The sequence below is a fragment of the Muscardinus avellanarius genome, assembly GCF_963383645.1.
Source record: "Muscardinus avellanarius genome assembly, chromosome: 8".
NCBI lineage: Eukaryota > Metazoa > Chordata > Mammalia > Rodentia > Gliridae > Muscardinus > Muscardinus avellanarius.
Window position 1 is genome coordinate 28,032,163 of NC_137794.1, and position 5,605 is coordinate 28,037,767.

General features: G+C 39.3%; 1 pseudogene across 1 annotated transcript; it reads right to left on the reverse strand.

Moving 5' to 3' along the window:
• Nucleotides 1-681: 681 nt before the first annotated feature.
• On the reverse strand, nucleotides 682-2,529 carry LOC308266229 (translation initiation factor IF-2, mitochondrial-like; annotated as a pseudogene). Its single transcript has one exon. The product of its transcript is annotated as a translation initiation factor IF-2, mitochondrial-like (transcript).
• Between the last annotated feature and the right edge of the window lie 3,076 nt (nucleotides 2,530-5,605).

Below are 5,605 nucleotides of genomic sequence, written 5' to 3' on the forward strand. Positions count from 1 at the left end.
TGCCATACAGTCATTTTTACTTCTCCTGGAAAAAAGGAACTCAGATTTCCCAAAAGACAGAGATTATATAATGTCAAATGTCCTGCTAAGACATTTTTGGGTTTTTTTTGTCTGCTTATCTCTGAAATTTTATTTACTTATAATTTATGTTTCCATAAAATACTAGAGACAAACAAGCATATCAGTGTCCCAAGTGAGGCAATGAATTTGTGTTTGGATGCCAGTAGGAGCCTACAATTTCCTTTCAAAATGAATACTTTATATCACCATCTTGAAGCAGAATCTTATCTTGACTGTGGAAACAGGGTTGTAAGAAGTGTGCAATCCCTCCTTTGCCCATCCCTAGTCTCCAAGGGGCCAGTTTCAGCTCTGCATCCTAGAGCATTTGTAAGTTTAAAACATTTCACTTTGAGGCTGGGGGTGGGGTAGCTCAGTGGTAGAGCATCTGCCTACCTAGCATGTGTGAGGCCCTGGGTTCAATCCCCAGCACCAAAAATAATTAAATAAATGATATTAATTAAATAAAACATTTCACTCCAGACAGATAACAAAGTATGTCATATTTAGATGTCGATGGCACTCCATTGTTAAAGGTTAACTAAAGTGTATGTGAAATTTGGGGCAAGTATCTAGCTCTCAATATCTGGAATATATTTTCTAATTGACATTTTTAATGTAACTTTAAAATCCTGGATTCCAAGATGTTTTAGCTAAAACTTTTTTCTTCATAATATATAATTTTATCTCCCACTTTAAATTCTATTTTTTCTTCCTCTAAACTGAGGTCACAATCATCCCAGTTCTGATGACTGAAATGTCATCTTTATGGTGTTTCATTGAGGTTGATGAGCCTTTCCAAATAACATGTCCATTGCAGATTAATTTAAATTTTGTTTTGTTTTTCTAACTGTCCCTTTTGGACTCTGCAGCCAGCCACAGGGACTTTTTTCTTCCATTCTGTTACAGAGAAGTAGCTAACATAGAAGAAGCCTTGCCTATATGGTGTTCTTCCACAGAACAGGGCAGTCTGTTGCTCAGTTCCTCCTGCATATCCTTACCAAGATGGTAAAAGTTTATTTTTTACTCATTTTTTTGGCAGCTGATTGCTGGATAACATTGCTTGTGTTCACATTAAAACCATATATTACACCATCAAATGTTTCAGCAAAGTTAACATCATTTTCACTAATACTGCCCACTCCAAACTGTACTAATTCCAGTTCACACTCGTATGAAGCATCGTAAGTATCCGTAATTTTAAAAGTGGTCTCAACAGAACTATTCACATCACCTTTAATAACTCTAGGAAGTACATTTGAATCTCTTTTTGTGTTCTCTTTTGGCTTTAGGGGTTTTTGTTCCTTTCTCTCTAGGCACTTCATAAATTATCTCTTCTTCCAGTGCAACGTGCCATACTTCTCACGGGCTCTCCAATTAGCTTCTTGGTGTTCCTTTTGTTTTCCTTCTATTATTTTCAAATCATCTTTGTTTTTATCCTGTTTTTGTTCAAACTTCCTCCAGTCAATAACTTCATGTATCCTTGCTGCAGATTCTACTTCAAGATTTTCATTTCCTGCAAAAGGAAAATCCCTTCAGACTATGATTCCCACTGGCATGCTGGGATACACTTCATTGACTGACTTTCCATTTTCATCAAACATCAAATGTACCTTTGCCATCTTTCCAGCAACCAGAACTGAACATTTTTTCAAAGTTCCTCTTTTCACAGTTCTAGTAACTGGACCTCTTCCTTTGTCCGTGAAAGACTCTATTACTGTTCCTTCCATTGGACCATTGGGGTCTGATTTCAATTCTAACATTTCTGCAAGAGCAATTGTTGCTTCTGACAAAGCCTTGAATATCGCCTCCATAATCTTCACACACCACATCATAAGCCAGAAGCTCTTTAACGTTCTCAGGCTCCACCTCAGCATTATCACATTTATTTCGTGGACAATAAGAACTTGAGTATCTTTGGCATGCTGAATAGTTTCTACAGTTGGTTGCATCACCTCATCATCTGCAGCTACAACCCAACACCACGATGTCAGTGACATGAGCACCTCTGGTTCTCATTGCTGGAAAAGCAGTTTGTCCTGGAATATCAAGAAAGGTTATCTTTTTCCTAGAAGGTTGAGAGACAAGAAAGGCACCAATGTGCTGGTGATGCCTCCAGCTTCCATTGCTGCCATTTGAGTTTTTCAGTTTTTCAAGTAATGTCATTTTCCCATGATCAACATGACCCATTGTAGTAACAACTGGGAATCTTGGGGTTAATGAGGCTGAACCTTCCTGGGACCTTCTGACAGCATCTTTATTTTCTCTGGCTTTATCCTGTTTTAATTTGTTGCATTTTAGCTTCATCCCTGTCTTCTTTATTATATCTTTGATATAAATTTCATATAAATGTTGGTTCTGCTTCTAGTGAATTTTGTTAATAGTAGTATTAAATAAAGCTTCATAAATACAATCGATGTCTCTTTCCATTGCTCTGGCCAGTTCCTCAACAGTCATTCCAATCCATACTTCTACTTCCTCTTTAAATTTTGTTGAGGAAAACTGAGATTTCCATAGTCTTTTTTCCTAAAGCAGACCCAATGAACACATCTGTTGGGGTGTGTGCATACAGCGCCTAAAGAGATGCAGCCTCCCTCAGCCTGAGTGGCCTGCAGGCTAAAGCAAAGCTTTAGGTAAAGTTTAAGAACTTCTGCAATAAAATGATTCAGCAGAAAAGGAGCTAAGATGGCGCCTGGAGGAAGCTACGAAAGCGTGGTTTCCCCATTCATTAAGGGTTGGGAGACTGAGCAGTTTTTCCCTTTTTACCTTTAAAGGAGCTTCCGCACACATGAATGGCTCATGTACTGGCCTGGGATTGGCTGTGAACTACGTGCTAGTGATCTTTATCCCGATAGGCTAGGCTATTTCCCATTGGAAATTTCCCTCGTGGTTTTGTGCTATATATATGATTGCTTGAAGAGGAATAAATGAGATCTTGCTTGACTTGACTCCTGGCTTGTGTGTGTGTGTGTGTGTGTGTGTGTGTGTGTGTGTGTGTGTGTTCGAGCCGTTGGCACTCAACCTTCCTGATCAGCTCCGCCACTGATGGGCAGGACCCCCATTACACATCTGTCTGCCAGGGCCAGGTACACAGCTGAACTGTCCACACCCAGGATGCAGATGAAAATCCATGCCTCCTCTGTGCTAACATTCTTCTTTTATCCAGGCTGTGAAGTTGCCTACAAATAGTGTAAAATCATAGCACATTTTCCAACTTCACTAGCTTCTGGTTCATGTTTCTCTTAGCTCCTACTGAAAGTAATGAGTGCCTTGATTGTCATATTTTTAAATATGACATATCTAAATTATGTAGCAAAACTGATGTGTGGTACAGGCTCAAGAAGGCAGATAACCTCAACATTTGACAAACTCTAGAACAGCTCATACACAACATAGTCTTTAACAATGAATGCAACCAAAAGTCCTATTCTGGCAATGTCAACAAAGACTTCACAAACAAAATGTATAACTTTTGCATTTATTTATCAGTTTTTTGTAAAAAATGATTGTGTGGTCACAATTCTAAGAGGCCAATATGACATGGGACATGATTCTGACCTTAAAACTTAGAATCCACAATTATCTGGGCATGGTGGTGCACGCTTGTAATCCCCACGCTTGGGAGGCTGAGACAGGAGGATCACACAGATTCGAAGCCAGCCTCAGCTACTTAGTGAGGCTTTCAGCTACTCAGTGAGGCTTTCAGCAACTTAGTGAGACCCTGTTTCAAAATAAAATATAAAATAGGGCTGGGAGTATAGCCCAGAGGTAGAAAGCCTCTGGGTTCCACCCCCAGTACCACACACACACACACACACACACACACACACAAAAAAAAAAAAAAAAAAAAACAAACCCAACAACCTTAGAATCCAAAATCTATGGTTCTTAAGCTCTTTTAAGGGGATGATTTTAAGGTATATGTATTAGTATCTGTAATGGACATTGATCATGTGTTCTGACTCATAAATCTTTTTAAGACTTGTTACTTTGAGGTCTTCCCTACTGTAATGGTGTGAGATCACTAAAATAAAGGTAGAAAAAAAATAGAACGTTCCTATTTAAGACTTTGATTTAGAAGTTGGGGGAGAACATAAGGAGAGAAGCCAAATTTAGCCTTGATTTTTCTGGTGATGATCAGGGTAGAGTGCCTGGATTTGTTGAAGAGCATTAGTTTTAAGACCAGCTGTGAGGTAAAGGAGACATCATGATCTTGTCAAATGCAGTATAATAAAGTTCCAGCAAATACTAATCTTACCTGTCCCATCGATATTAGATATTATCAGATCAATTGGCATGTTTGGGACATTGTTCCTAAGTGCTTAATCTTGGGCCTGGTTCTCCAGTTATCCCTTCAATAATGTGTACAAGCCAATATTCTCTAAATAAACAATTTTTAATTTAATTAATCAGAGTCAGCTACTGCCATTCTTACCTAATAACTGAGACTTAAACAGAACTCACTATCAGGAGCTCTACAAGTACCAGAGGACCCAATCAGGCACAGCCTGAAAAATTGCCAGCTCTTGATTAGTGGTGATTAGATATTTGCATGCTTGACCTGGGATGGAGAGAATTTGCAAACTGAAGTCTGTTTGCTAAAGAAAATGTATCAGAAATTTAGAATAGTCTGTGTAATTGGTCCAACTTTCTCCTTTCAGGAAATGTCCTACAAGAAATTGATGTGTCAAATTAGGGCTAGCTCATCTACAACCAGATGGAAGAGAATGCTACTTTTTGAAGAAAAAGTGCCTGTGATTGAAAAGCCCATGACAAGGGCATTGAAAGTTTATCAAGCCATCTTCTTCACCCCTCAATCGAAAGTTGATGGAAGCAGCATCTCCCTGTTGGTAGCATTAGGATGAGATAGATCAAGCCCATGGTTCTCTCAGAAGCAATTCTAGCAGGAATTCTCAGCCAAATAACACAAGTTGCCCACCGGCAAAGATCACAGTAAGGATATTCATTATTTTGAACTGCCTCTAAGTATTGACCAAAGTATAGCCAAAGGGCTAGAGATAATAGAAAAATTTCATGTCTCTTGGCTAAGAACTAATGTTGTAGAAAAGATTTCTGCTGTGTCTTAGCTCACAGAATTCATCAGAAAGCCAGATGTGGTGGTGCATGCTTGTAATCTCAGCATTTGGAAGGCCGAGACAGGAGGACAGCCTCAGTGACTTAGTGAGACCCTTTGCAATTCAGTGAGACCCTTTGCAACTCAGTGAGACCCTGTTTCAAAAAATAATAATAAAAAAAAATAGGGCTGGGGGTGTAGCTTGGAGGTAGAATGCCCCTGCTGGGTTCCATCCCCAGTACCAAAAAAAAAAAAATCATTAGAAGCTAATATACGTCAGGTATGCTGTTGCATGCTTGTAGTAATCCCAGTACTTGGGAGGCTGAAACAGGAGGATTGTCACAGGTTTGAAGCCAGCCTCAGCAATTTAGTGAGGCTCTCAGCAACTTAGTGAGACCCTGTTTCCAAATAAAATGTAAAATAGGTCTGGGGTTGTAGCCCGGGGGTAGAATGCTCCTTCTGGGTTCCATCCCT